Source organism: Lonchura striata, chromosome 1A (assembly GCF_050655825.1).
Source record: "Lonchura striata isolate lonStrDom1 chromosome 1A, ASM5065582v1, whole genome shotgun sequence".
In the NCBI taxonomy this organism is placed as follows: domain Eukaryota; kingdom Metazoa; phylum Chordata; class Aves; order Passeriformes; family Estrildidae; genus Lonchura; species Lonchura striata.
The window spans coordinates 36,991,636-37,009,215 of record NC_140741.1 but is presented as its reverse complement, the minus strand read 5'-3'; the positions used below and the strand labels follow the sequence as shown (position 1 = coordinate 37,009,215).

Below are 17,580 nucleotides of genomic sequence, written 5' to 3'. Positions count from 1 at the left end.
TTTGCATTTAACTGCAATAGCAACAGAATGCAGACCCTGTGAAGGAGAGGCTGCATCTGTTTTGGGTGCTGGGTCTGTGGGTATTGTTAGGTAGCAGAGTCATTCTGAAACACTATATGCATTGAACTGTATTACACATCATTTATTTATTACTAACTCTGGAGATAACACACTTAGTAGCTGAACAACCTTGTACCTTAGGTCTCATAAAGGGAGATATATTTACAGGGGCCACTAAGTTTAAAAGTACAGTACACTCAGTACACAGTGATGATCACAGAGGGGAAGCATGAAGAGGGTAGGTCATTTAAACTCTTTTGGCACCATTAATTTTAATTTGAAACTTAGCTTTGAAAGAAAAATTGAAAAGAGCACATAGGACTTAGCAAAAAATATCCTTGAAGTCTGAACAATGAACAAGGCTGAAATGCTGAATATTAAATAATTTGGAGATTTGAGCTGCTACAACCTTCTGTCATTCAGCTGTATCCTGGTCTGCCCCTTTCATTAAGCGCTTGGAAACTATTGCTTGACATGGCACTTCAGGAGAAATGAAAGACATTTTATGCCATATGAGTGGGAAACTCTGGGGCCAGGAGTGTCACCAACTCTCTTTTAGAAGCACTGCATGAGATTATTAGAGCGTATTAGCGTGTGAATTCAATTACTGGACTTTACAGGTGTAGCCCCTAAAGATGATAAAGCGGTGCCTATGTGTTCCTGACCATTTGCTTCCTGCCTTCAACACCTACTTTTTCCACACTGCTTTCATGGATAGGAACAAAGTGTTTGTAGGAACAAAGGAATAGGACGGGGAAGAACAATGTAGACTAGCACCTAGATTCAAGTGAATGAAATATCTAGTTAATAGCTTATGTGGACAGTAAGGATCAAATAATTTATCTGGCCTTGTAATAATCCATGTGGATAGTTTTATGCATCTAGATATTACCAGATACATTACCTCAAATGCTAACATATGACACTAAGGTGATTTATATAGCAGCACTTGTATAACAAGAACTTAGGACTTCTAGTAATTCATTTTTCTACCCTATGAAAGAAGAAAGACAGATCTCGACAGTTTTAACTGATGAGTCAAATAACTGTAATGAATCAAAGGATATTTCTAGCTGCCACATATAATGTGCTAACTATAATGTTACTGAACAGAGATATTTTTGTAAAATACCAGTGAAAGAAGAAACTGGAACCACTCTGTTTACCTCTTTGGGGTCTTTATCACTGTCTTGTGTGGGAATTCAAAATGTCTCTCAGACATTTTTAGAGGTTCCAGGCCTTGGTCAGAGGCATTCTAGATCCAGGCAGGCAGCTGAAAAACAGCTGTGATTTTGAGTTTGAGCCATGGAATGAGTTACCAACTTTGAAGGTGGAACAAGCAGTCACAAAATGTTAGATAGTATAGTAAAAGTAGTTACAAAGTAGAGGGAAATTTTTTTTAGTATTGTACAGGGGGGTTTTAGCACATGTACAGGGGTTTTTTACTTTGTACATGGGGGTCAGAAGTTCTAAGATGGAGGAAAGTGGGCTGATCCTGTTCTTCCTCCTTCTTCTTCCTTGCCTCGGTGATGTTGGCACTCACAGATTGGTTTAGAGTAGAAAAGCACTTTGTAGTATAGGTAGTAGCTATTGGGGGAAAACTGTAAACATATAACACATAATATATCATATAAAAGATAGCAGCAGCCCTGGGCAGGGGGCAAGAAGAAGCAGACAGCAGACAGAGAGGATGTCAGTGTGTATGTGTGCCTCTACCCAGGCCGCTGACCAAGCAGCTGCAGCCCGAGAACATAATCTGTTAGATAACTAGCAATAAATCGTCTTGAGACTGAACAACAAGAGACTGCGCAGTTTTTCTTTGGAATCATGGGTTGGAGGAGAAATTTCACCACCACATGGGAACCCAGAATAAGGCCGGGGTTCCCACAGTCTTGGTTTCAGATGGGGTTGAGCTAATTTCTTCTCAGTAATTTACAGTGCTGTGTTTTAGATTAGGAATGAGAATGGTGTTGACAACATTTGTTAATTGGTGTTTATCTTAAGTAAAATACTTTTTTTTTATTATCTCATGCTCTGCCAGTGAGGTGGTATGCAAAAAACAAACTGGGAGGGAACACAACTGTGACAGGTGGCCAGAACTGACCAGAGGGATATTCCAAACCACAAAATGGCATGCCCACTATATAAACTAGGGGGAACTACCCAGAAGGTGCCTCAGTCTGGTTTGGGAAGGGGCATCTGGCATCAGTCAGCAGGTGGTGAAAACTTGTGTTGCGCATCACTTTCTTTTTACATTTTGACTATCATTATTATTATCATTTACAATTATTACTGTATTTGACTTTAATTTCAATTATTAAATTGTTCTTATCTCAACATAAACATTTTACTTTGATTTTTCCCCTTATGTCACTGGTGGATGCATGTGAGTGTGTCTTCTAGGAGGCCTTTGGCTTCTCTGTCACGCTGCAGCAGATTTTTCCTCTGTCAGTCTATGGGTGTATCAGGACAGACAGCTGTTTTCCAGTGCATGGAATCACAGCTTGGGAGAAAGACTCTCTCTTAGCACTTATTGTGCAGAATGGTTTCTTTTTAATTTTCAAAAGACTGATGATCCTAGCCCTTTTTAATGTATCATGTCTGTTTACAATCTTTTTTTTTTCTGAGAAAATGTGTGTGCACACATCAGATGGTTTTTTGAAACAAAAAGCTTTTCTCAGTTCATATCTTGAATAGCTTTAACACACTCTCCAACAATAAAGTAGCTGTTGATTATTGCCCTGCACAATTACAACAGCCTCATTAGTTTAATGTAGATTACAGTAGTTTCATGCCAAATTAAAAATACAGGTCAAAGGATTAATGTGAGATCAGCCTGTAGAAATGTGAAGCTCACCTGGATACAGCAATTTATAAACATACAATGGCACTCCATACACTACCCAAAAGAAAAAATTCACAATGGATATAATTAGTTAGGAATGTTGCTCTGTCTTAGTAATTAGGCTATGGCTGATATATATATTATTATGAAAATAAGAAAGATAGCATTTTATTATTTGCATGCTATTTAAATACTGAATGCTTATCTAGGGTTACTGTGGTCATGGGAAATTTTAAACAATTGAAACAACTAATACTTTTAAAAGTATTACTTACTGGACAATGAGCCTGTTTTGAAGGATACTGAAAACAAGGAATTCTTTTAATTATGTGGAATACATTATTGGCTATGTTCAGTGTCTAGTTTTGGGTAGGATAATACAAACAGGCACTCTCACTGTGGTCATATTTTGATGAAATAAGATGGGTCCTTCCTCTTCCCAGAACATGTTAAGTGTGGCATCAGGTGCTGATTCCCTTTGGAGAATAATGAGGGTGATGAGGAACGGACAGGCTCTTGTCCAAGCAGGTTGAAAAATCTTGGCCTGTTTAGCCTAGTGAAGGCTTCCAGAGGACATTATTTTTCTTTACAGGTAAAAAAATATAAATCAAGTAGGTGGCCACTTGTGATTCCTGTTGAAGTCTCCTTTCACATGAGTTGTGCCATGGGGAGGTAGAGGGAGAAGGCATGAGTGAGCAGAAGTGATAAGGCCCATCTCCTCTCTCCTTTGTATGAAAGCATTCCCTGCATGTCAGCACCACAACTTCTTCCTGGCTTGTAAACCTGGGACATGGAATTAGAGAGATGAGAAGCAGCTTACTGGAGAGAGGAGCTACTGGGTAGCTGAAATTCCCAGAGTCTTCTCTAATAAATGACCACCTGGGTAGACATCAAGGAGGCAGGACAGGTGCTCATGAAGAGAAAAATTACATCTGGAAAATGTATGAAAATTGATGAGAAATAGAATAATGTTGCTAGTAAGCTCAGAAATAAGTTTTCTGAACACTTCGTTGTAAATACAGTTTTATGTTGAACTGGTTTAAGGAGCATACTCAAAGAAATGATGAAAAAGATTAAAAGGCTTGACTACAGGGAACTGGTTTAAATTGCCCTGCTGTTCTTTCCAAGATGTCAACTTATTTCTAAATACATTTCCTTTTGATAATTGAAAACTTTGAGTTTTCAAAATTATACATTAATTAATGTAACTACACAAGAGATTTTTGCATAGATTTTTACAGACTTCTCAGGTTTATAAACCTTTGTCTTCTTTTCTCCGAGTCTCTTTTCCTCTTATTTATATGATGAGTTTTCTCTTGCATGCACATACCTACCATCAAAAGGCTTAAAAGAAGCTGTTTTCCTAGTGAGTGCCTACTACTGGGAAACTCTCTACAGATGTGAAATGCTTAAGGACATTCAAATTATTAAATAGTTGAAATGAACTTATTTTATCAATACTTTTAATATAATGATATTTTTTCTATTTGCAGACAATAGCAGGTTTTTAAGAGATTCACAAGATCTCTGTATAATGTCCCAGAATGCATTCCCTTCCTATGATTTGTGATGCACTTAAATTATTTTTTTTACCATTTGAAATCCACATATAAATAAACTGCTTCACCAAACAACTAAAATGGGAGAACACAATGGAGTAATTTAAATTTTAATTTGGTCAGATATATGCAGAAAATACACCTACCTTACCATCAAAAAGCATTAATGGAAACAAAGGAAAATTTGCAGCAACCTCCTGATGAATAAATTGTAAACAATAGTTGCAAAGTATTTCATTAGAAGGTTCATAATAAAAGGTTTTGGTGGGCACTACATTTCTGAAACTATGTGAAATAGAAAGTACTTACCAGTGGTAATAACTAGTTTAATTTCCTTCCATAAGTATAGCAGCCATTCTTTTCAAATTATTGTGCTTATGAGCTGTGAAGTGAGACCATTGAGAGGAAGTGTCACTTCAGTTTGGAAAGCACATATATGAAAATGTAATTCTGTCCCAGTGTGACCCCAAATCACTGAGATTAACAAGGATTCCCCATTGACTTTGGTTGCATTGGTGCTCTCTGATAATATATGTACTGTTTAAATATATTAAAGATATAGCACAGTCTTAAAAACTGGGAATAATGCTCATCACCATCACTATAAAATAGTAAAGTACTGAAATAAAGCAGTATAAGAGTCCATAAAAAAATCTAAGCGTCCAACACTTCAATAATGTTATCATATTCATACGCATAATCAGTCCTCTTCTACAGCCATGCCTGATGAGTTTCCACAGTGTAGTAAGACAGAAACATATAAATTTCCCTTGCTGGAGAGTATGATTCCATAGGTGTTAAGAACTTTAATGGAGTAACACAATTTTACTTGAGGCTCTTATTCATAGAATCATTAGGATTGGAAAAGATTTCTAATGTGATCAAGTCCAACGATTACTCCAGTACTGCCAAGTCCACCATTAAACCATGCGTTAAGCATGTCCAAAGTGCCCCATCTGCATGTAATCTGAAAACCTACAGGGATTGTTACTCTGCCACTTCCCTCAGCAGTCTGTTCAAATACTTGACCACTTTCTCACTGAAGAAATTTTACTTCATGTCTAATCCAAACCTCCCCTGGCACAGCTTGAGGCCATTTCCTCTTATCTTGTCACTTGTTACCTCAGAGAAGAGGATCCACCTGGCTCCATTTGGCTACAACCACCTTTCAAGTAATTGCAATGAGCAAAAAGGTTTCCTCTAAACCTCCTTTTCTTCAGGCTGAACAAACCCAGCTCCTTCAGCCACTCCTCATCAGACTCATGCTCCAACTCCTCCACCAGCTTCATTGCCCTTCTCTGAATGTGGCCCATCACCTCAATGTCCTCTTGTAGTGAGGGGCCCAAAACTGAACACAGGATTTGAGGTGTGGCCTCACCAGTGTTGAAAACAGCAGAATGAATGTAAAATGTAAAAAGAACAGCCTGCTGACCAGGATATTTCTGTATACAGCACCCATCTGGCTTTAATAGTATAAATAAAAAAGTAAATTAAAAGAAAAATGCATTAAAAGGCCTCTTCCTAAGAAATCCTGAAGTACCAAGATTTTTGTAGTGTAATGAGAGGGCAAATAACACCTGGGAACAGATATGCAGACATATCAGAGGTTTTGCTCTGGTGGAGTGAGTTTAGCAAAAAAGGATTTGGACTTTACTAAATATCTCTAAATATGATATTGTAATGAGCAAAAGGTGTGATTCATATATTTGTATATAGAATTTCCTTTATCAAGTGTTAGATTACTAGTTTAACTGTCTCAGCATCTAGACTACATGTAATGGATTTAACAGCTTTGATGATGTACTTCTGCATTCCAAGAAATTGATAATTGTAATCAAAAGGATACAAAAGCTTTCACTTTTGAAAGACTCGACAGACTTCAGACAAAAATGCCTATTTCAGGTAATATTAGAAAACCAAAAAATCTGTCAGGTGCTGAAAGAGTGGGGCAGCCCTTAATAGGAGGGAAAAAGCTAAAGGAAGAAACCCTGCAAGTTTATTTAAGCAAAGTTACCCTGCTGCCACTCTGCCATGTGCTTAAAATGCCCACCACATCTCTTCTGTTTCGTTCTGCCCTTGGGACCTCCTCTTTCTGGGCAAGGGTACAAGGTACAGTTATCAATTTCTGTGACTGCAGGTTAGAATTGCCTAGATCAGGACTTCTCTCATTTTTAATAATGCCCAAAGAAACAGAAACCCTGAGATACCATGGTAAGGAATTCAATATAAGGACATAGATAAGAGAAAGCTTCAGGAAATAATGTGTCAATGTGGAAATGAACTAAAAATAGCCCATAGACCTCTAAATGTCCTTCACTCATCACACTTCTCCATATCTCATTCAGCTGAGTGCTAGAATATTTCCTTCACTGTAAATTATTTGAGAAGCTGAGCTGGTAAATTTCTTGTTGATAAGCAGCTTGAATATTCAGAAGCAAGAGGCCAGAGAGATGAAACTTCCTGTTCAACAGGACAGACTAGTTGGGATGCAGCAGAAGGGCTAGTGCTAGTGAGAGCTATCTTCACAATGAATTTCTAATTCCTTTAGTGCTGTTAATGAACTGTTCACCAGTCCTCAGAACAGAATATTCCATTCCATCAGAGTATTAAAAAATTATGCAAATTAGATATGTAGACCTAATTAGAGTGCAAGAATTGCATGGTTCAAGGAAAAGTTCACTTATGTATCAGTAATTACACAATAGCCATTTTTCCTAACAGGCTAAACCAACTCAATTTCATCATAATAAGTATTATAATTAAAACAGCTTTTCAAACTAATAATACATGAAAAAAACATAATAGAAAATGTAAAGTCCAAACATCCACAGGATTTGTTTAAAGACCTGGGAAGCATGCAAAATAGGAAGAGAATTATTTTAATGCAGATAGTATGTTATTTTTGGCAAGAGGATGTTAATGGCAAGTCCAAAATATACAATATCAAGAAAGATGCATACTTGCAAAATTCCTGTCAGGATTAGACCCTGAAGTTCTTACACATTTTTATTCTTTACTTTTTTTTTTTTTCTGTCAAAGCTGCTACTGTTGACTATTGACTGTATCCCTATTACTGATAAGCTGTTTCGTTGGACTGTTTTTTCAGGCAGAAGAATGCGCTCTGATAAAAAAAAAAATATTGAAGAAAAAAAATTACTTAGAAAATGCACATAAATTTCCTTTTTATCAAGTGGCACATGCTGCAGAAGACAATTGAGAAAGTAGTTAAAATCCAACATATATACATGTTACTAGACATTTAGGAGAAATATTTTTTATTTGTTTGGTTGTTTTGTTTTATTTTCAATAAAACAAAAACTTTTTGCAGCTTCCTTGAAGATTTTACTGCAAATCTAACAAGTTTAGGCTATCTGTATAACATAAATAGAAAACCATAAGGAAAAACATGCCATTAGGCTTCAAGACAAAGCATGGTGCTAATAACACCAAGGTTGTGGTTTCAATCCCTGTATGGGCAATTCACTGAAGAGGTGGATTCAGCAATCCTTGTGGGTCCCTTCTTACTCATAATATTCTGTGATTCTGTAAATAATGTGCCCAACACATCATCTTCTTGATACTTTACTACCTCTGAGATATCTTTAACTGTGCCAAGCAATTACTGAAATTATAATTCTGAATTATTTCTAGATCTAGGATTATGTATATGGTTTAAAAGAGGAAAATGGCCTATTTTCTTTTCCCCTAACACAAATTTAGTTGTGTTAATATTGAAGATATATGCAACTGAATTATATTTGCTATGAGGAGATGGAAGAAACTTGTAACCCAAACTATTTACGGACTGATGAGGCCAAATAATTCTTTACCTAATTTACTTTTTTTTTTTCTCTAAGCTGTTTATCATGGGATCTGAACTTAATGTTATATATTGCATTCCTTTCAATTTTATTCGTCTTTTAAACAAATTTGTACCTTGAACTTTCAAGAACCTGCTAGCTTTGTAATGAGACGCATCCATCTGCTATAGTTGTGTGCCATCACATCTTCACAGCACGTAAATAAGAAAACCCAATCCATTTTTCCCTATAAAATGAGTGCTTTTTGGATACTGTATGATGATAATTTCTCCTCCTAAAATGACAGAGAACTGGAGGATTAGGGTAGCAGATGACAGCATTTATTTCCATAATTTACTGGTGCCATGAGTAATGTTTGAGACCATGCCATTTCCCTAACACTTCAGAAATAAAAAGTAATTTTTGCTGCAAGAGTGTTATAAAATTTGGCATAATGGAGTTTGTTTTTTTCCAAGAACTATTAACTCCCCAGCTACCAGATTTGGAAAAAGGAGAAAACAACATTCTATTACACATTTTACACAGACCTTATTTATACCTCAGCTACCAAAATATAGATTCAAAGTACCACTTGGAATATTTTCAAAGAAAATGTTTGAAAATAAATATAATTAATTTCAATGGAAAATAAAAATAAATGCAAATGTTTATAAGAAATATGTATTTCTATATACACTAATGAACCAATGCCCATTTAAAGACATGTATATCCTGAAAATTCAACAGAGATGTACAACTGGCTTTGAAGAATCTAATCTATGCTTTCGTTGGAGCTCTCTGTAATTTTTATCTGTATATGTGAAAGTGTCAGGTGCAAGTAACTTAGACTGCTTCCTCAAAGGAAGTTATACTTTTGGAGGAAAATGTGGTCTATGTCACGTGATGCCATGGCTCTCTTTCTCAGATTGCAATTCTTGGTTACTACTCATGAACTTTTAATCCAATTTAGCCTATTCATATTAATGGAATTTCCTGTTATTTGATTGCATCAACTCATAGAAGTTAATTGTTATTTGCATATTTTTCATGATGTATATGTAAATAAAGGGCCAAAGTTCTTTTTAGACTAAGCATCTGAACACTCAGGAGCTGTTGCCTAATGATATGATAGGTCATCTACAGACATGGTTTGTATTCCTGAAATAAAGGCAAAACATTGTTCTCTGGACTCAGATTTTGTCTCAATTTAGATCCTCCATGAAACATAGTCTGCAGAATAAATCTCTCAAAAAACTTGTTTCTCCCTGTCTAATCTTTTCTGGTCATACGTGAAATTAGGATAGCATGGTTTTCTTTCTCCCAGCCTCCAGCTATTTTGCTGTATCAGGTCAGGGGGACAGTTTCACATTTTAGATCTTGCAGCAACTCCTATGAACATTTGTGCTTGACAGCTTCATTTCCAGCTCTCACAAACTGATTTTACTGAAATTAATTTTCAAATTTTCTTTTATGAGAAGAGCATTTTCAGACGCCTCCTCAACTCAAGTGTTTTCTTTCTCAACCCAAGATATTTCTTTGCTGGATTTGTTACCTTTTCATTTTATTTTTCTGTATAGCTCTTATCAAGAAATCTGAGATCTTACACATCTCTCATCTTTCCTCATCTTTATCCTCAATTCTTTCCTCATCTTTATCCCCAAGTCTTTTCTCAACTTCTCCTTCCCATATTCTAACATTTTATCTTTAGCAGATGAATATTAGAGATGAAAATGTCTTAATTAAAAAGAATTTTTATTTAAAAGTCCCATTCTGAAGTGTACCTTTTGACTTTTAAAGTTCTTACAGGATTATTTGACTGTATCACATACATTTGCTGTTTTTTAAATCTTGTTTCTTTGCTCATGGTCATCAGCCATCTCATACATAAATGGCACTGCCCACATATTTCTCAGATGTGCCTCCCTAAATGGAGAGGGATTTTTTTCCTTGGGTATCAAAGCACACTTCACTATTCTCTTCAATTATTGACTCTTACAACTTGTCTAGACCCACAGTCTGTGTGAGATATGTGCAGAAAATAAAGGTAAATCACAGTTAATTTTAGCCCCACTGGAAAGGTATGTGTCAAATACAGTAGAGACTGTATTCCTAGTCTGTCCAGCCATAGGAATATATTATAAAATGGTAAATGGAACAAAGTAAAAAAATTGTGTGAGAAGTAACTATTTCCTTTGTATTCTTCTGAATCAATGTTTGCAGTGACTTTCTTCAAATCTTTCAGTGAGACTGTGACCTAAAGCCTGGCATGAGGAAGATATAATACTTTGAACTATTTTTTCACGCTTTTTGCGTGGGGATGTGCAGTTTTTTAGTAAGCAGCTTAGTCATATGAATGATGTTCCAAAAATCTTTTCAGAAGAAATTCTTTAAAACCCTATGGCTGTCCTCTGGAGACAATTAGGAGGGTTTCCTGCATCACTCCAGTTTGGAAACCAACTGTCCACAGATAATTACATACCATTGTCATACTTAACCTACCACACTCTTAACAGTTCCCAGAAAGGGGATGGAGTGCCTCATTCTGGAGGCCATCTCTATCCACATGGATGACAAGAAGGTGTTCAGGAGCAGTCTAAAGGTAAATCATGCTTAAGCAGCCTGTTTGCCTTCTATGATGTAACAGCTACCTAGATGGAGGATGCGAGAGCAATGGGTATTGTCTACCTTGATTTCTTCTAGTCTTTCAACCCTATGTCTCACTATATCCTCATAAACAAACTCAGGAACTGGGGACTGGATGAGTGGATAATGAGGTACGTTGAGAACTGGTTGAATGGGAGATCTCAAAAAGTCTTTATCAATGGAACAGGGTCCAGCTGGAGGCCTGTCAAAAGTGATGTCCCGAAGGTTCAATACTGGGCTCAATACTGGGCTCAGTATTGTTTAACTTATTCATCAATTACTTTGATGAAGGGGCAGATGCATCCTAGCAAGTTCCAACAAGTTGTCCATGAGCAGCAGTGTCCTTGTGGCTAAGAAGGCCAATGGTATCCTGGGGTGTGTTAGGAAGGGCTAGTAGTCTGAGGAAGATGTTCCTGCCCCTCTACTTTGCCCTGGTACTCCACGTCTGGAGTGCTGTGTCCAGTTGTGGACTCAGTGCAAGAGACATGGAGCTCATGGAGTGGGTCCAGTGGAAGACGACAAAGATGATGAGGGTCCTGGATCATCTGCCTTACAAGAAAAGGCTGAGGGAGCTGGGCCTGTTCAGCCTCAAGAAGAGTTAAGTGAATGGCAACCCCAATGTCTGAAGGAAGGATGTCAAGAGGATGGAGCCAGGCTCTTCTTGGTGGGGCTAAGCAATAGGACAAGTGGGCAGAGTCTGATACACAGGAAATTTCACCTGAATATGAGGAGGAACTTCTTTATTGTTTGGGTGACTGAGCACTGGAATAAGTTGCCAGAGAAATGTGGATTCTCCCTCCCTGTAGATATTAAAGAACTGTCTGGACACAATCCTGTGCTATGTGCTCTAGGACGACCCTGCTAGAGGAGGAAGGTGGGACCAGATGACCTGATGTGGCCCCTTTCCTTACACATTCTCTAATTTTGTGATTCTGTTTGTGTATATATGTGTGTTTTCAGTGGGACAGTGAGAAAGCATATGTGTGTATATGGATATGGGAGAAGTGATAAAGCAAATAACAAACTTCTTTTTCTTCAATATTGTCTACTTCTTCTAGAGGTGTTTTCTGATCTGGAAAGTGCCAGTAAGCACTCAGCTTAATGTCAAATTTTTACTTCTCTCCTACTCTTGTCGGTCACTGAGATGAAAAGAACTCAGTGAAAAGCAAAACAGAATAAATCTGTGCAGGGTATTTTAGCATGCTGAGCAGCTGCAACTTAAAATACAGAGCAGAACAACTACTTTTGGGAGAGTACCGAGTGATGGTTTTCCAGAAGCACAAGCAATATGTTTGCTAATCTCTCCTGGCTAGCCGCACTATGTTTTGTATCCATAAGCCTGGAGGCCAGTAGTCCTGTGAGAATGTTCCTACAGTTGCAGAAATTCTAGCATAATAATTTTGACTTCAAATGATACAGTAATTCCTCAGCTTTTATAGAGTTCCAGCTGCACACTTCAGCTCTACAAGGAATACAAAAGAAGTGACATCATCAGTACCTACATAATATTTTTAACTTGTGCTAGAATTTAATACTGTTAAGGAGCTAAAATAAGAAGCGATGTTCTAAATTCTTCAGAGTTGCAGTCATGAAGCGATTACATCTGCAATGTCCCATTAACTTATGCTGTATTTCCATAAAATTTCAGAGGGCATTTGTGTATCTGGCAGTTTTTTAACATCTACTGACTATAAAGAATACAAACACCAGGAAAAAACTTAAAATGCATTAATAACAGAATTTTCATCTCCTTTTGTCTTTTTCTGGTAGCTTTTTTACAATTGTCATTTGACTTATTTGATTTAGACTGCTACATTTCTGTGAACACAAACACAAAATGCATGAATATCTATTGTATATATTCATAAAGTCACACACACACTTTCCCCAATACACTAAGATATGACTATTATCTCTGAAATTTCACTGGGTACCTGTGACATTATAACAGTGGGGGCTGTAGAGTCTAGCTATGAAATTTGTGTTGGCTTTTTTTGGTCTTTACTCATAAATGCCTTCTCTTGGATTTTTATCCTAAGTTTTTGTTTGTTTGTTTGTTTTTTCCCCTCACAATCTAGTTTCATTATCTTTTTCACCTTACATGCATCTACTTTTAAGTTCCTTCTCTCCACAGAGATACAATGCAGAAGAGACAGGTATTATGATGTCTAATTATAATGAGTGCTCATTAATATTTCTTGGATCTATCAGTTTCTTTTTGGTATCATTTAATATCCAGAATGACAGTTTTTTTTTTGCGTGGACTTTTGTTGGTTAAAAAAATCATTATGTTTTTGTCTCACTAAGAGGTTATGGAATATTTTCCTGTTATACTCATTTAGATGTTCTAGGTTGGATTTTTAGAGAGCTTCATCTTTTCTTCATTTTGTAGGTAATCAAGGACTGTTGGAAAAGAGAGTGAGTTATAGTGAAATATGATGATAGTAACAACCTAGAGTCCAGCTGTTCAATCAAATGTCCTATTAAAGAATGGAACACCTATTAAAAATATGGTTTAACTTGGAAACTTTATATCTGAAGCTATTGGACTGAGAAATGTGTTTGGACGTCTTACTGTGTTGTCCTTCTAAACACAGTATGTCATTTGACTTTCAGCCTAGAACTTCAAGTAGTTAATTAGTGATGGGTATTAAATGAATGTAAAATCAGTGAAGAGTGGATTTTAATGATGTGAGACTATGAAAGTTTGCTTTAGGTGTGGGATCTTGTTATCATTACCTTGACCCTCATGTCAGGGCTTGTGTGGACTTAAAGAATGCAGTTGCGTGTCTCAGAACACCATCCCCATGAGATAAGCCACCACAACAGAACTTCAAATAAGCACAAACAGCACAGCAGGAAGGATCTAATTCCAGGCCTTTACCTCCAACAGAGGGAAAAGTTTGGAATTAGAACACCAGAAAAATTGAACTCTACAGACTGTGGGAAAGAAAACCACTACCCATGCCAGCCCAAGTTGTGGGAACTTTGGTGACCACCCTGTGAATTTCCAGGACCTGGCCCATATAAAAGTGGTACCTCCAGAAGGACAACTTGGGGACTCTCACCCCAGGGAAGACCAGGGTAAAGAAGGACCAGCAGAACACTGCAGGAATCAACATGGTGGTAACATCTTTTGCTCAACCTCTCTCTTTCTCTTTCTCTTTCTCTTTCTCTTTCTCTTTCTCTTTCTCTTTCTCTTTCTCTTTCTCTTTCTCTTTCTCTTTCTCTTTCTCTTTCTCTTTCTCTTTCTCTTTCCCTTTCCCTTTCCCTTTCCCTTTCCCTTTCCCTTTCCCTTTCCCTTCCCCTTCCCCTTCCCCTTCCCCTTCCCTTTCCCTTTCCCTTTCCCTTTCCCTTTCCCTTTCCCTTTCCCTTTCCCTTTCCCTTTCCCTTTCCCTTTCCCTTTCCCTTTCCCTTTCCCTTTCCCTTTCCCTTTCCCTTTCCCTTTCCCTTTCCCTTTCCCTTTCCCTTTCCCTTTCCCTTTCCCTTTCCCTTTCTCTTTCTCCCTCTCCACCCCCATTCCTATTTCTTCCTATCTCTCTACCTCACACTTACTGTTAAATAAAATCTGCACTATTGCTTTTGGCATATGGTGTCATTTGCTCCTTAATTCAGGCAGAGGCACCTATTACAATCAGATCATAACATGGCTGAACTCATGGTTTTCTGAAGTTATATCAGTAGGGATCATTTTGAAAAAGAAAAGGTGCTATATATTACCCATAGAAGAGAAGTTATAGCTAGATGGTCTTTAAGGTGCTTGTTGCTATCATGCTGGCATGGTAGCGTGGAGGAAGGGTTTTAGAAAGGCCCTGGGAATGGGAAACTGAGGAAAAGATACATATCTGTATGCCCCATTGTTTCAAGAAAGTTTTGCTTCAGCATTTCTCTGTAAACCCCCTTTTCCCCACCCCTGAGCAGTTCCCATTGGACCTGGCCCCTGGGGTGGTTCTGATGTGCCTAAGCTGGACACTGTCTCTATTGTTTAGACCTTATCTCTTAATTTTGCTGTATAAAACTGTATCTGGGCAGTTTGGTCCCTGCAACCGTTCAGGCAATACAATCTCTCTGGACTGTATACCACTGACCTCTCTTGGTCTCTTTATCTCGATCCCTTGCGGCGACCGAATCAGTGCTGCCGCTCGGACCGTGCTAACCCAGCCGCTGCCTGGTGAGCCCAGGGCAGTGGGACCGTGGCAAACCCCGGCCCCGGAGGGGACAGCTAGCCGGAGGGTCCCGGGGGGCCGGGGAGGGACGGGGGGCAGCCACAAGTGACCCCCGAAAGCTGCAGTGCCTTCTAACCCTAGCCATTCTATGATCCTGTGATTCTATGAATAAAACAACTTATATAGTGAACAGCTTATCTCCATAAAAGAAAATGTCATTTTTAGCTGTAACTTTTGTTTATTGATTGAGCATTTTTATGTGCGTTCAAAGTACTATATTTAACATCCTGAGTTACCTGCAGTTTGTATTTCAAGACTGTCATATTTCTGATGAGACCTAATGTTAACTCAATTCAAAGGAGAAATCAAGTTTTAATGCAGAAATTTACTAGATTCTGGAACCAGACTATGTACAGACCAGTTTAATTAAACTTTGTGAAAGATGATGCGATTCATTTGTAAAGATGTCAAGAACGACAGAAATTACTAACAGCTGAAATTCTAAGCAGGATTATGCTTTTCAAGTCAATATATATAACTGGTTGTTCTATTATGAATGTGGGTTGAACTGCTGAATTGTATTGCATTGTGTATGTCATCATGTATTGTATTATGTATGGCTCTGTCAGAAAAGGATCTGCAATTTTCCCCTAATTATGTATGCACCTGAATACATGAAAATGAGCAAATAATTATATGTTATCCACGTTTCTATATTAGCATGTATCTTTCAGCATTTCAATGAAATTCATCAGTCGTGATTTGCTTGCACTTAAGTGGCCTACTTCAGGAGCATTGGTGTGGCTGATTGAATACTTATTTTACAATTGTTAAAATGCTGGTTTGCTCTGAGAGATAGCAACTAGCTCTTCATTTTAAAGCCAAGAAGTTGACTTTGTCTAATCTTCATGCTTAACAATAAATCTAATTTTATGGATGTTTATTTATTACAAATGGGTTTGTATTAATTTCTGCTAAGTGAATTTAATCTATACTAAAAATACCAGCCTGTGAGTCCTAGATTGCAAAACCTCACATAAACACCAGGGCTGGCAGCAGTTCATGCACCTCTTGTTATGATCTGATTGTAATAGGTGCCTCTGCCTGAATTAAGGAGCAAATGACACCATATGCCAAAAGCAATAGTGCAGATTTTATTTAACAGTAAGTGTGAGGTAGAGAGATAGGAAGAAATAGGAATGGGGGTGGAGAGGGAGAAAGAGAAAGAGAAAGAGAAAGAGAAAGAGAAAGAGAAAGAGAAAGAGAAAGAGAAAGAGAAAGAGAAAGAGAAAGAGAAAGAGAGGGAGAGAGGTTGAGCAAAAGATGTTACCACCATGTTGATTCCTGCAGTGTTCTGCTGGTCCTTCTTTACCCTGGTCTTCCCTGGGGTGAGAGTCCCCAAGTTGTCCTTCTGGAGGTACCGCTTTTATATGGGCCAGGTCCTGGAAATTCACAGGGTGGTCACCAAAGTTCCCACAACTTGGGCTGGCATGGGTAGTGGTTTTCTTTCCCACAGTCTGTAGAGTTCAATTTTTCTGGTGTTCTAATTCCAAACTTTTCCCTCTGTTGGAGGTAAAGGCCTGGAATTAGATCCTTCCTGCTGTGCTGTTTGTGCTTATTTGAAGTTCTGTTGTGGTGGCTTATCTCATGGGGATGGTGTTCTGAGACACACAACTGCATTCTTTAAGTCCTCACAACTTTATCTGGCATAAGTGCCAATTTGAAAAATTAACAGTTAAGGTTTATAATAGAAGTGCATCATGTAAAAATGTACACAAGAGAAACCTTAGGCACTGTGCAGAAGTTTTAATTGATCCTACAAAGACCAAAACTGTGCTATGCACTTTTGTGCCATCTGCTTCATCTCATCTATCTACTAACACCAAATATAAGTACAAATGCAGCTTTATGGAATGCTCTTTAACATGGCAACTTGAGGGAGTGCTTGAACTTTCTGCTGGAACTACAGTAGAGATGATATTAAAGGTAAAAATTCTGATTCTTGAAACTGTACAATGAACTGAGCAGAAAGCATAAGCTATGACCATGACAATATTATTGCTATTCTTATTATTATCAACTCCATGACTAGCTATAATGTTTGCATGGAATGACTTTAAATAGAATGTGAATATGAATAAGAAACATTATTTTCTTCCATTCCTCTATAAGTATGTACATGGAAAGATAGTATGAGTTACCAAAATACCTTATGGCAAACCTAGGAGAAAAGTCTCTATTTTGAGTAAAGCATTTTAATAATAAGGCTACATTTTTACTCTGACCCTAGAGAGAAAATTCTCAATACTGCTTTGTTGATGCCCTAAATATTTCAGTCTCCCTGAACATTACATTTTTGGAACACACTCTAGAAAATACATTCTTAAAAGTATGTGTTTTCTGAGGGTGATAAACACTTACATAACCTAATGTACAGAGATAAGAGCATTCCAAAATAAGAAATGGAAAACATGAAGCAATGGAGCTATACAACCCATTAGGAACCA

The 17,580-nt window shown here is 37.6% G+C and overlaps 1 long non-coding RNA gene across 1 annotated transcript; it reads right to left on the bottom strand.

Annotated features, from left to right (window-relative positions):
* Positions 1-1,766: 1,766 nt before the first annotated feature.
* Positions 1,767-7,137, bottom strand: LOC146763444 (uncharacterized). Its single transcript, XR_014952219.1, has 3 exons — positions 5,444-7,137; positions 4,774-4,846; positions 1,767-3,837 (listed from the first exon to the last, which is right to left on the bottom strand). It is a non-coding gene; the product is annotated as an uncharacterized LOC146763444 (long non-coding RNA).
* Between the last annotated feature and the right edge of the window lie 10,443 nt (positions 7,138-17,580).